Here is a 15,469-nt window from a genome sequence, read left to right as displayed (position 1 = left end):
TATCTTCTGTTATCATAACAAATTAATATCAAAACTTCCACTATCACAACATGCTACACATGCAATTAAACTCGAACCAAGTCCATCATCTATACATATCAATCTTGATGATCTACCAATTGAACAAAAAATCTCATGAATGCTAAACACATTAATTCGTAATCGTAATAGGAATGTCAACTCAAATGTGAAATGTAGGTTACTTCGATGTATGCTGAAATGAGATCTTGTGTGGTCGATACTTCAGTACGTTGGATAATCTCATGTAAAGTGTTAAGAACGCTATTCTTGGTGGCTACCCAGCTAGGGTTTGTTTAACAAAAGAAGAGTCCACAATCTTGGTCCATCTTATAGCCTTTGAGGTGAAGATCAAGTGGTACAATCAAAAAATTGGTAAGGCTTTTCTTGTTTTTCAAATTAGGTGCACCGAGGGCCCACCAGACACCTAGGTTATTCTCCAATAAGGCTGTAAACGAGCCAAGAAGTGAATAGTGCCTGTTTGAGTTTGGCTCATCAGTAAAAATAAAATGCTCAAGCTTGGCTCGAGCTCGAGACAAGCCTAAATATAATGTTTGAACTCGAGCTCGTGGAGAAACCCAAAAGCTTGAGCTCAGCTTGACCTGGCTTGATAAATTAATCAAACCAAGCTCAAGCTTAACATCAAGCTCAAGTCAAGCTTTTTTGCTTGGAATCTAATTCACCTGTGATTAGCAAAATTGCATTCTCAAGTGCTCAAATCTGCTCAAATCTCCAACAATCAAGTAAACAAAAATAAGAAAATAATACACTCATTTGTTCATGCTTCTAAATCACCTATGATTAGCAATTGCTCAAATTAAAGCTTTACATAATTAAATCTATCCATTCATACTTCCTTGTCTCTAGCTATAATATTTGTTCAAAATACAATTCACAAATATAATCTTCATACTTCCTTCACAAATATAATCTTCAAACAAACTACAATGCAAACAACTATAAAAATATATAGAAAATTTTAAAACATGAAAATTTACCTATGGTGAGAAAAGGCTATGACCGTCTTGGAGGATGGAGGTAGAGAGCGAAGATGGTAGTAGAGAGCGAAGATGGTAGTGATGCCAAATACTACACCGAATCTAGAGTTGTTGTCAAAGCTCTTTGCACACCTACTAGAACCCTTAAATTACATGGTGATTCGGTAAACACCGGACTCTAAATCCTCTTTGCTAGCATCTAACTCTTCCAAATCTAGGACTTGTTCATTTGTTGCAAAGAGATATAGAGCAGATTTGGTGGAATTTCTTGGCCTCATGAGAGAGAGAGAGAGAGAGAGAGAGAGAGAGAGCTGATCAATTCTTTGTGAAAATTTGGGGAAAAGAAAGAAACTGATGAGAAACTGATGGGAAAAGAAAGAAACTGATGATAAAAGAGAGAAAGATTGAAGCTTCTCAAAGAAGCTTCGGTCTTTCCAAGATAGCCTAAGAGTTTTAGGCTGCAGACTGCATAGGATTGCCATGGACTCATTAAGTGACAGTTGAAAATTTCAGTTTGAATAAAACTAAATTGGGTTTTTTTTGTTCAATGATAGAATTAAATTGTGAAGTTTCGGTAGAGAGAACTGAGAAGAAACTAAACTGTATCAAGATATAGAGCATTCCGATGGAAAGGAGTAACTAAATGACTAAACTAACACACGAAAATAATATGAAAAGACAACAAAGGGATAAGATAGTGAAGTCCAGCTGTATATGAAGTATTGAAGTACTACTGTATTAGAGTCTTTAGAGAACTCTATGAGGTAGAAGTGGAGTGAAGTCCAGCTGTATGCATGAAGTACAACTGTACTAGCTAGAGAACTCTAGAAGGTAGAAGTGGAAATTGAAAAAAGAGTGAACTACAAAGTGAAGTCTCTGGTCTTTTTTCTTCTTTTTTTTTTTTTTGGCTAAAAATGTTTTTAAAAAAAAGGGAAAGAAAAAAAAAACTTAAAGTAATGGGTACTGAAAAGTTATCTCATGTGGGAAATTTTATTATTAAAATATGTGTAATATAAAAATATTTAGTTTATTTAGTAAATATATATCAAGCCTTTTATCAAGCTATATACAAGCTTAAGTTTGGCTTGTGTTGTATTGAGCCCGATTGTTCGCGAGCTTGTTCACGAACAAATTTTTTTGCTCAGGCTTAGCCTGTTTATCAAATAAGCTGAAAATTAAGGCTCAAGCTTGGCTTATTTATAAACAAACAAACATGAATGAGCTTTTTATCGAGCCAAGCCCGAGTTGTTCACGATCGGCTTAGTTCGGTTACAGCCCTAATCCTCTCCATTCCTATCCCCATCAGACTAAGGCCTGACAAGCTTGTATGGATACCAGATCCAAAAGGTTGTTTCTCTTTACAGATTACAAACAAATCATCTCCCAAGACACTCCTTCCCCTATCGTGGAGTTTGACTGGAAGTTGCTATGGAAGCTCAAAGCCCCCTGAAAGAATTAAGATGTGTTAGAACATATGTGAATCATGTTAGGAACATATGTCATTTAGAATTGGCTAATCCTTTGACAAAACGCACTTTACTTGTAATTGGGTAGATCTAGGATGTGTTTAATACTTCAAAAAACAAGAGTTCAAGTCCAAGTGTTAAAGTCATGCAAATCTGTCCAAGAAACAAGTGAAGAAATGCTGGATTTTAAAACTCGACAGCTAGTTCGACAGATAGCATCTATCGAGGTTTAAAAAGTAGATTTAGCCCGATGCTCGACAGCTGCTCGATAGATAACCTATCTATCGAGATTTATGAAAATCAGTTTTTCAGATCTGATTTCACACCAATCCGTGTATACGTATTTCAGCTTTCTTTTCTCACAACCCTAAACATATATAAGGATTATTTTAAGGGCCGTCAAAGGTGGCGCAAGCGTGAGGCAAAGGTTTGTTCATGCAAATTGTGACCGGAGACAGAATTTGCCCTAGTTCATCTTTCTCTTAAAGAGATCAAGATGGAGGAGGATGAATCATTCGATGAGTTTTATGCCAAGTTTAAAGACATAGTGAACTCAGCCTTTAATCTTGGAGAAACCATTTCTGAACCCAAGATTATTAGAAAGGTGCTCAGATCTCTACCAAAAAAATTTCATGCCAAGATCACGGCAATTGAGGAATCAAAGGATATTGACAAAATTCCTTTGACAGAGTTGGTTGGCAATCTACAAACCTATGAGTTGGGTTTGACAAGGATTGGGAAATCGAGTAAGGGAAAGAGCATGACATTAAAGGCCAAGAGCAGTGACACTGATGAGTCTTCAGCCGATGAAAATTCCAAAATGAAATCCTACATTACAAGGCAGTCCAATTCGTCTCAATTCAAGAACCAAGACAAAGAAAAGAAGGATGCTAAGGAAGGCAGTCAATACACTGTTCCTTCTAGACCTAGGTGTTTCGGATGTCAAGGCTTTGGACACATGAAACAAGAGTGTCCAACTTATCTCAAGACCATTGGGAAAAGCAAAGCCCTTACGGCTACCTTAAGCAACACTGAACAAGAGGATGATTCAGAAAATGAGGATGTTGGAATCCTAAATGCCTTCATTGCCACCGTAAATCCTACTGAAGGGATTGTTGAAAATGTGGATGAAGAAGAAGACTTGGTGGAATCTAAGTTTGAAAAATGGATGAGCAAGATGACATCCACATAGCCTACATAAAATTATACAAAGTCTTGGAAAAGCATGAGAAGTTGTATAGGTTGGCCACCAAGAAGCTCAGTGATATGGAGCTTGAACGAAAAGAAATCTCCACGAAGTTTGATGAAGCTAATCAGACTATTGGAGTATTGTGGTTTGAGAACAATTTCTTGGCTGAGAAGACCAAAAAGCTTGAGGCAAAGCTGTTCCAAGTCAGAGCTCAGTTGGAGAGGACATCAAGTGTAAAACTTGATGAGATGCTTAGCTTATAGAAATATACTTCTGATTAAACCGGCTTAGGGTATTGTAAGTGCACAATTTGTACTTGGTCCAATCCCTAGATGGACTCAGGCCCAAAGAGTCTTATACAATGAAATTTGTAGAGTATGAGTTTGAAACCTAGGTTAGGGATATTGGAGAATTGATAAACAGGCTAGAAGGCCGCAATCTACGCAAATAATAGATGAATATGACAAAAAACTCTCCTCGGACATAAGCTGATGACTACTTGTATGGCCTTTCTTTCTCTAAGCAAAAGATTACAATTTTTAGTTTTCAAAAAAGGTCCCCCCCTCTTCTTTTCTCTCTCGTCTTCTTATAACATTCTTCTTCTTCCCTGTTTCATCCTCGTGTAACACAGATTTTCCTCATAGATACTTGTCCCATCCACCACCTCTTAAAGTCTTCAAATAATAGCTGAAAGACTGAATATTACTGTTCAAATGTCATTTTTCCATTGATGCGGCCAGAGAGGTAGATGCAGGGCCTTTAATGTGGTGGTAGCAGCTTTTTCCTCAGATATTTCTCACACGTTCCTTCTTCTAAAGAGTGCTTGGATCACGCCTTTACTCAACAGATCTTCTAGAATTCTGTCTCTAAATCCTTTTAGCACGTCCTATGGCCTTTACTGGGCCCATCCGAGGAGATACTCCTCCTCGGACAACTCCTCTGCTTCTTGTAGTGTGGACTGGCCTGTGGGCCTCAAAAACTCTGATTGAACAGACTTATACCAACTAACCAAGCCCAAGGCCCAAACGTGCATTTAAGCATTTTTACCCCCTACAATAGCCCCTCAAAACTTTATTTTTCCCCCCATCCGAGGAGAGAAATGGAGTTTTGAACCAATAGCACACCCTCCACACACTTTGCAAACTCCCAAAATAGATTTAATGAATTTTTTACTAAAACTCCCAAAATACCCCTATATATTCAGCTCTTTTATTTTATAATAGGAGTCTAATAGTAATATTATTATAAAATGATTTCATTTATTTCTCTCTATGTTACTCCTAAACATGGTTACTAACATTCGATCTATTTGCATTCATTTTCATTCCTTTATTTTAAAACATTCAAACAAGTAGATTCCAGTTACCTCAATTAGTAAAGTCTCTGATGGTTGAATAAGAGATCTGAAGTTCAATTTCCGCCTACACCAAAAACTGATTGGTATCTTGATCTGATGACAAAGAACATCAGGAGTGAACGTCATAGGTTGAAACTCTCTAAAAAAATATATCCAAATAATGTTACTTAATTTCATTTCATTCATTTCTTTTCCATTACTTTCTCTTGCTTCAGTACATTTCATTCCTTTATGATCATTTTATTCCCTTATGAACTCTCAAAAAAAGCCAAGCATGTTTCCAAAATTATCTTTTTTCATAATTGAAATTCATTGGTTTAAAATTTTAATTATTAAAGTGTATTTTAAAACATTAAGTGTGAATTTTGTTTAGTATTTTTTTTTTCAATTATGAAGAGATTTTTCATTGAAAGTGTTTTGGTGCTTGATAAATTTTGGTTTTTTATTCTAAATTTATCAATTATTTTTTATTAACTATTGTTAAACTTTTGTAAAGATATTTCTATACAAATTTATAATATTTTATTGATACTATAAACAAAAGGGGGGATTGTTAATTTCTTCAAACCTCAAGGGAGGGGAGTATATTTTTTTTCAAAGGTTTGGGGTGGAGTGTCATTCACCCAAATCTCAAGAGAGGGGAGTGCAATTACCCTTTTTAAAATTTTAAATAATGAAACGGGTCAATAGAACTATCTAGTTATTTGAGGTTGCGTTTAGTTTGACAAAAATTGATTTCTAAAAATTATTTTCCACATTTGCAAATGTTTGGGGCAACATAAATTGTTGGTTAACCGGAAATTATTTTCCAATTGACCATAAAATAAAGAAACTTCTGGCAAAAAATGGTTTATACTTTCATTTACCATAAAACAATTCCTACCTCCCGAAAACTCATCAACCGAATCTCCACCTCTCCACCCATCATTACCGCCACCAACCGCTACCACCACTAATTGCTAAACACAATTTTTTATTATCTAATTCTCCTTTTTTATTATATATGTGCTTGGGAGATGAGAAAATGTGGAAAAGTAGTAGAAAATACATTTTTCATATTAATTTTAAGAACACAACCAAAAAAACACTTGAAACTATTTTTACCTGAAAATATTTTCAAACCAAACACAACCTAAATCACCTATCTTATTCTTTTATCAAAAATAATCACATAACTCATTTATTTTTAGAATTTGATGATTGGAAAGGGGGATTTAAACACTGAATAACTTCTTTGTTAGAAAAACATAGGTGTCAAAGGTACAATTTTTCACACATGCCACATACCTCAATCCTATTTAATCTTATTTACTCACTCACCAAAAATACCCAAATATCCTTCACAAAATATTTTGGGCCTCTACAATTATTTCCCTTCTTATTTACCTAAATTGGGTTATAATATAAACCATCACAAAAAAAGCCCAAAGTCTCACATCCTATCAAATTTTATATCATTATTTGGCAAAGCCCAAAACTAGCCCTATGAGCCTAATACATACATTTCATTTTATTCAAACCTATGCTCTAAGAACAATGACAATATTTATATCAAATCCCAAGATTATCCATGCTTGGCAATATTTATACCAAAACCGAAGATGATCCATGCCTAGATATTTATATCAAAGTTCAAGATAACTACTTGGCAACATCAAAAGCCTAAGATAACTACTTGGCAACATCAAAAGCTCAAGATGATTACTGCTTGGCAAACGAACTTTTTAAGGCCCAAGACTATTACCAATTGACACACAATTATTTTGAAGCCGAATATCATTTGGCAAATATTATCATATCATCTCAAAAGCCCAAGACAAATTTTGTTTGGCAAACCATATTATTTCAACTAATAATGCTTGGCAAAACATTATTATTCTAAAAGCCCAATATTAATAATACTTGGCAAATATAGGGCTGTCCACGGGTGGTTCGAGTCAGGTTTGTGCCCAACCTGCAACCATCCCAATCAGATCAAGTGGGGAGTTCCTAGACTCGCAATCAACCCAAGATTAATAATACTTGGCAAATATAGGGCTGTCCACGGGTGGTTCAAGTCAGGTTTGTGCCCAACCTGCAACCATCCCAATCAGATCAAGTGGGGAGTTCCTAGACTCGCAATCAACCCGTAAAAGTGTCAAGTTTCAAGAGTTAGGTTTTTGTCGGGTGGTGATTGATTTTGGGTGAAGCCGAAAACGACCAAAAATGACGAAAAAAGGCAAGATCTCACAAGATTCAATGAGATCTAGCTAGATCTGGTGGAGATCTCATCGGATTCGGTGACATTTTCGCCAAATCGTACGGATAACTCACACAGATTTGGTGTATCTTTATTGGTCTAGCTATGTTGATCGCTGAAATCCATCAAATCAAGCTAAAAAAAGTTGCAGGAAAGCCTAAGAAATTGTCAAAATTGATGTATTTTGGGTGGGTTGGGTTTCATGGGTTTTGAAAAAGGAGACCCGCAACCAACCTTCAGGGGTTAGGTTTTTGAAGGTCAGGACCCGCGTTCGATTACCGGAGCAATTGGATCGGGTGGCATTGGGTGGGTTGGACCAATAATGATTGTCAAACACAATTATCAAGTCTAAATATTTTGCTTAAAACCCAATGCTAATAATTATTGGCAAATAAAATGATCTAGCAATTATATCATAAACCCACAACAATAATTTATCTTACAAACTCATGACGATGATTTATTAAAAGCCCATGAGAAATTATATTATTTATCAACCCACAACCACTAAACCCACGACCTCACTTCTTCTCTGTCTCTCTATCTTCTCCCAATCTTTAACTCATAACCACCAAACCCACGACCCAAAATCAACCACCACAACCACAACCACCAAACCCACATCCATATCAAACACAAAGTCATATGAATATACACAGCCAAATCCCGATCACCACACATAGCCAAAACCCAATATCCAATCTGACCAAACACAATCAAAACCAAACCCACATCCATATCAAACACAACACCCACAACCCGATTTCAATCCACAATCCAGCCTCAATTCATAACCAAAATCAACCACCACCACTACCACCACCATCACAACTACCAACCACCCCATATGAACACACGAAAACAAGAACCAACTACAACCAACACATGCCCACCACACCACTAGCCTGCTTTTGCTGCCTATGAACCATCGCAAACCCACCTATTTCATTCGTCTAAGAGAGAAGACTCATAGGGAAGAGAGAGAGAGAGAGAGAGAGAGAGAGAGAGAGAGAGAGAATTTGGGTTTTTTGATTGACGGAAGAGAAGGTTTGGGAGAGAGGGCAGGGGTGGCGAGGAAGAAAGAAAATAGAAAAGGGAGAGAGAGAATCAATGATGAAGAAGAAACAAAGAAAAACAAGACAAGTGAGATAGAGAAAAAATTTGTATAATTAAAAATAATAATAAATAATTAGTATTCATCGTAGCATTTGAGCTACAATAAAAATCGGTTGCAGCATATTTGCAAAAACTTTTAGAAATAGCACTATTAATCATCAATGTAGCATGTTTTTTGTGGTGAGGATTGTTAAAAATAACAATATAGCAATTTGAGAGCATCATTGGGAATGTTGTTGATGATTGATTTGCTAAAATAACTTTATAGATGTAGCAACCCAATGTGAATGTTGTTAGGCTATCTAAATATCGAATCCCATATTATATTCATCAAAAAAAACAAAATCTCCCATATTATTATTTTATTTTATTTTATATTTGAAGGGGGAAACTAAAAAGAGGATAACTCAATGATGGATTTGGCTTCTGTCCAATGGCCAGTGCCACTGGATGCGTTGAATTGGCGACACATGTCCAAAACTAAACACGTGTCACCAATCCAACGCGTCCAGTGGCACTGGCCACTGGACAGAAGCTGCACCCCTCAAGGATAAGTGGTCCTGTCTGATCATCCGAGGGAGGATCAGATTGGCAGAGCATTGGCTTGAAAGTTGGGACCACGGAGGGTAGGTGGTGTCAGGCTACCCAATTGGCTCTTATTACTTATTACTCTCAGGATATTCTGGATGGTTCTCCTTTATTATTATAGAATTGAAAATGTGAAGTTGGATGCATCATCATGCAAATCTTTAGCAACCGAGCAAATCCAATTGGGTCGAGATGAATGAACTTGTTTTCATTTTTATTTTCTTAGTAAGCAAACATTAGAACAAAGAAAGGAGAACCATCCCATCTGATCTCATCCTTGAACAAACTTTGAGAACCTATATTATTTCTAAGTTAAATTCCATTATATTTCCAGCTGACTGCTTCAGAAAATTCTATTTTCGACCCATTGTTTATGGGACATTTGTTACAAAGTTGGGTTGCACTTAGCAGCAAAGTGTTTCGTGTGTATGGTATGGATCCTCTTTAAGATAATTATCAAAAGTCCATTGTAATCCAAGTACCAAGGATCAAAAAAATTAGATTGGCTACGAAAAAGGAATAGTTGGGTTGCAAGGTTGTTCAACTATTACAGCACTTTATTATGTATAGGCCCAATTGGAAGTAATGGAAATTTTTCTTTGGGCCTTCATGTTGGATGTAGGATGGGTTTGGGAGTTAACCAATTTCAGGTTGAGAATTGCCCAAGTGACTGGTGTTAATAGAGAAAGTACAAGGACACAACAAAATTTCACTTTTGAGTTGTGATAGGTATTAATATAATTATTTATTTATTTTTTAACTTGTGGTGAATCAAAAACTCAATTTGTTGTGAAAATATTAAGATTATACGAAGTCCATAAAACAATATACCAATCCACCCGACCCAAAAGATTTTAAAAAATCCAATAGACAATAGAGATAAAAGTACGTTTCATGTTTCGTCATTTTTTCTTCTTCCAACTAGTTGTCTAAGACCACTATTAAAAAAAAAACAGAAAATAAACATTTTACAATGAAACCATTTGGATAAGTTTACCTCACCTAATAAATTATACTTAAGTATTTTTTTTAATAGAGTTTTAAACTATAGTGTCTGCTCCTAATGATAACTTGAGCTATTTGGAACCCACTATATCTAAGCTTTATCATGATCTTTATATCATATACTAAATAATAAATGTTAAATTGCAGTAATTTTATAGATAAAAACAACAATTTATCTGTAATTTCTTATCAACTTTTTCTACTACTTTATCATTATTTTTGGATAAAATATTTTATCACTTTTTTGGATAGAAACAAAACTTTAATTGTTGATATTTAACCCTTAAGAAAAAACCCATCATTATATGCCCTTCTCCTTCTCTATCTTTTTTTTCTTTCATTTTGTTAATAAACTATTTATTAAAAGTTTGTTAATCCATAACTCTTTTTTTCTTATCAACTTTATTTATTTATGGGTAAACTACGTATTTGGTCCTTATCTTTTACACCATATTTCAATTTGGTCCCTAACTTTTCAATTGTATAAAATTTGGTCCCTAACCTTTTAGTGTTGTGTTAATTTAGTTTTTGTTGTTATCTCTTAGATAGAAATTACTGACGTGACTAACGGTCAAAATAAAAAATTAGTTTCCATTAATGCAACAATAAACTAATTTTTTATTTTGGTTGCAATAAAAAATTAGTTTCAGTTAATGTTCTTTTTCATTATTTTTATTAGTAAGTATTAATATTACTAGTATGTAGTCCGTGCTTATGCATGTAAATGATGAATTGTAATGATGGTGTTGATGTTAGCTTTGATTATAAAACATACAGGATATTAGTTTGATCAAGATATTTGAAGGTATTAAAGTAGTTTTTTTCTTGCAATTTGCTTGATATTGGTTTTGTCGAGTTTCTTATTACACTGCTATTAGATATGTATATATAATTTTTAAAATCACTATTGGATACTACATATGCAATATTAATTCACAATCACTGTCCGTGAAATTCAATTAAATACAGAATAAAAAATAAAAAAAAATTGGTCTAATAGTATCTTCTAAATTGAATTGGGATAGGTGCACGGATCGTTCAGTTTAATTATAATTTTTTATGTTCAAGATCTTGGTATATAAAATATCTTAATAGAAACCATATAAAAAAAATGCTCATTAATTTAGAGAAAAAATAACAACAAAAATATAAACAATGTAATTTTTATAGAAAGCCAACAAAAGCAAAATTCAATTTTGAATTTAATTAAATTTTCTCTAAGCATTGGATATATATTTATATAGAGTACCTAATTAGTAATGGACTGTATATTGTCATGATATATATATATGATTAGCTTTTTATGCTTTATTTATATTGAATTCCTCGTTTTCTATATTGAATTGACTCACTTGTTTCGCAAAAAAAATTAACTCACTTGGCACAAAAATTAAAATATTTACATTAGATGAGACATGTGGCGCAAAATTAAAACTCTAATTGAATTCCAATTTTACATTGAATTAACTATCTTGGCACAAAAATTTAAAAACTTAGATTAAAGGACACGTCGTGTAAAATTAAACTCTAATTGAATTCCAATTTGAAATCTAATTAGATTTTCTCTCAAATTAATCTATTAATATATATTTTCTACATTGAATTAACTCCCTTGGCACAAAAAATTAAAAACTTAGATTAAATGGGACACGTGACGTAAAATTAGACTCTAATTGAATTTCAATTTGAAATTTAATTAGATTTTCTCTCAGATTTCCTCTCTCTCTCTCTCTCTCTCTCTCTCTCTCTCTCTCTCTCTCTCTCTCTCTCTCTCTCTCTCTCTCTCTCTATATATATATATATATATATATATATATTGCTAGCCAAATCCACCTATAAAACTCAATATGTTATACACAAGTTAGATGCAGATTAGGCGTGTTAGATAATAATTATGAAATTATATAATATTTATATATTTAATTTTTACTTCTCAATAAAATTATATATTTTATAAGTTTACGACTAAAACAAATTTTTTTTTTAAGTTTATAACCAAAATCATGCAACGCTTTGGCCTTTAACTAGTTCAATTAACGTTACCCTTTCATACAAGAATCCTCCTCTTGGCAGATATAAATCCTTTATCTTATTTTTGTGTTTCACTTTATACTTTACAAATAACAACTTTTTGTGTGTCGTTTTTACTTTCCTTATAAAATAATCATTATTTAAAGTAGAAAAAAATAATTACATACCACAATTAATTTTGCATAAAGTGAAACACAAAATACGGAGAAGATGAATTGTATTCTCCATTCGACTTTTTTTTTTTTTTTTTGAGAAAGTATTCTCCACTCGACTTGTAATAGATACATGAGATACCATTTAGTTATCTCTAGCTAATACACATCATCATCATTATTATTATTATTGCTGCTGCTGCTGCTGCTGCTGCTACTACTACTATTATTATTATTATTATTATTATTATTATTATTATGTAAGAACCACACCATTATTATTTAGAGGAAGAAGCAAAGTCCAGAGTTGGGTTGAGAGCTAGATAAAATTTCCTATCTAATCACAATAATGAGGATGGGATGGGCAGTAGCTCAACTTTACAAAAGTTGAAAATATTTTTGAGTGTTGGAAGCACTTTTTTTTTTAAGGTATGGGCAAAGGGATTAGTGACAAGACCAGAGAGCAAAGCAAATGGGAAGTGTGAACTGCATATGATATGATTTGATAGGGGAGATCATACAAAGCAAAAAGAGGTGTGTGAACTCACTAAAATCTAACATTTGGGCTGAACACGATCCCACTTCGTTTTCTTTTTTTTTTTGTTGAACAGTAAAAGGGCCTCACACATTTAATCATTTGCGTTGTGGCATAGCATTTGTGCGAACCACACAACTCAAATCCAATAACTTCTAAACTCGTAAATGTGATAAAGTCCAAGACTAACTTCTGAACTCATAAATGTGATAAAGTCCAAGACCGATAAAGTCCAAGACCCCTACCAACACGTCATGCGAGCAACACATTCCCACTTGTTACACAAAGTAGCAAAAGATAATTCATATATCTTTCTGATGAACAGATAATTCATATATCTGTGATTGTTAAACGCAATCAAGCTCATGACAGCACACATTTCACACTTCACAAAGATAAAGGAAGAATAGGTCAAAGGAAGACCAAACCCCTACCCTACCACCTTCAACACATCATGTGGTGGAGGCCAATAATTTAAAAAAAAAAAAAAAAAAACTATATAGTTGTAGTAGTATATACTTATACTCCACTAAAGTCGAAATGAATGTGTCCTTTTCTTGGTAATTATATATACCAACAAAGGCTACGACGTGAACAATGTGACAATATAGAGCGTTCTTTTATGTACTTTTTCTTTTGGGTGTAAATGCAAAAAACCCTATTCCTCACCTAATTTTCCTACTTGTTGACTCATGCATGTGGACCTTATTATAAAAGATATGTGTGCCATTCCAATTCTTTTATTATCCACCTTATCTTTTTCTTTTTTCTTTTTTAATTTGGCTTGTCTTAAATATGAGACCAATTCCGATGTTCAAGACTACAAGTTTCAAATCCGCGTGCTTTTCAGCTTTTGGCTTACTCTAACACAACTCTCAAGTTGGAGATATTTTATTCAACACAAACCATTTTTATATTATACACACCACCATCATTGTCATTTTATGGGGTTTACTATTCAACTTTGGGGTTCTTATTTTCAGATTCTATAATGAATGGTTCCTTTCATCAAATTTCATCTCAGTCGATTTATTTGACTTGGTTAAAAACACTTTGGAATAGAATCAATTCAAAAGTGGCATTGAAAATGCATATTTTCATTTCTTTCATTTTTTTTTTAATTAGTGAGTGAGATGATTATCTTGATTTTCACATTGAGTATTATAAATGGATTACTTAGCACTAAAATTAAGAAAATTAAATCAGATATGAGGGACAATAACAATTGGAAACTAATTTGGATTCAGGCTATGCTTCTACTTTAATATAGTAGGTATGATATATGATTTGAGAAAAAGATCAGATTTTAGCTCTATGTGAGAGCATTTTTCATCCTTATGATTCTTTTCTTCTTTGTGAGAGCATTTTTGAGTTGAGAAAATATCTCTAGTAACAGTTATACCATGTTAGTCATGATTTTATGGCATGTGATTTAATTTATAGGTTTGTTTATTTATTTATTATTATAAAAAAATGAAGCTACTAATTTGTTATGTGATTTATTAAGTTATTGTTATAAAATGAGAGAATTGATATAACCGTTGCAAGAGATTCATTTTTCCTTTCAGTCCATTTATGGTAAAGAAATGATACCATATTACAAAATTGTTAAGGGGGTGGGGGGAATAGTGGGGGCCTGTCTCATGTCCTTTAAATTTGGGTGTCAAATCAATTAATGGGGACCAACTTGGACTTTAGAGAGCAGAAGTATGGCAAATACCTGTTGTTGTAGTCGTGGTGGGAGTCATTCTCATTATATTTTGACTAAGATTACTTATATTTTGACTAAGAATAATTAAGTCGGTAAACAAATTAAGCCGTTCATAAACAATTTGAACTCGACTCGATAAAAAATTTATTTATATTATTTTTTTAATAAATAAACCAAGTTTGAAACTTAAATTTAGGCTTGTTTATCAAACAAGCCAAGCCCAAGCAAAAAAAATTATTTGTGAACAAGCTTGTGAATTGAATAATAGAGCTTGATACAAAACATGCTAAACTTGGACTTGTTTATACCTTGATATATGTTTATAAAATAAACTCATTATTATGATATTACACATATCCTAATAATAACATAATAATGCAATTTTTATAATATTACAATGAACTCATTATTATGATATTACACATATCTTATGATATTACGCATCTTATAAGTTTCTTAATAAATTTATTTTTCTTTTTGTTTACTTGATTTTTGGTGATTTAAGCATTTGTTATTGATAATGCAATTTTTTTGGATTCCAAACTATAAAACTTGACTTAAGCTCAAGTTTGAGTTCATTCTCCCAAAAATAAAAATAAAAGCTTGAGTTTGAACTTTGATATTAAGCTTAAGCTTAACTTGACTAATTAATCAAGCCAAGCTCAAACTTTTTAGCATTGCACGAGTTCAAACAAACATTATTTCTAAACTTGTCTCAAGCCCGAGTCAAGTTTGAGCATTTGATTTTTATTGATGAGCCAATTTCAAACACGCACTACTCAGCAAAAGCTTGACCCGTAAGAATATATTTGATTGAAAAAAAAAAAAAAAAAGAAGGATTAATCATATTCTTTGCAAAGAATTTCAAACTCCAATTTTTTTTTTTTTTAATCATCAGTTTGGTTAAAAGATTTCCACAAAATGAGAGATTTTGGAAGGTATATACTATATATATAAATTGGACAGCCAATAATGTAGTGTTGGAACATTTGGCGTTGAAATAAAGCTATGCTTTTAATTTTAAACCACAATGATAAGTATATCCACTGAGAAAGAATTACCAA

The sequence above is a fragment of the Castanea sativa genome, chromosome 7 (genome assembly GCF_040712315.1).
Source record: "Castanea sativa cultivar Marrone di Chiusa Pesio chromosome 7, ASM4071231v1".
Lineage (NCBI taxonomy): Eukaryota > Viridiplantae > Streptophyta > Magnoliopsida > Fagales > Fagaceae > Castanea > Castanea sativa.
Note: the sequence above shows the minus strand (reverse complement) of the source record.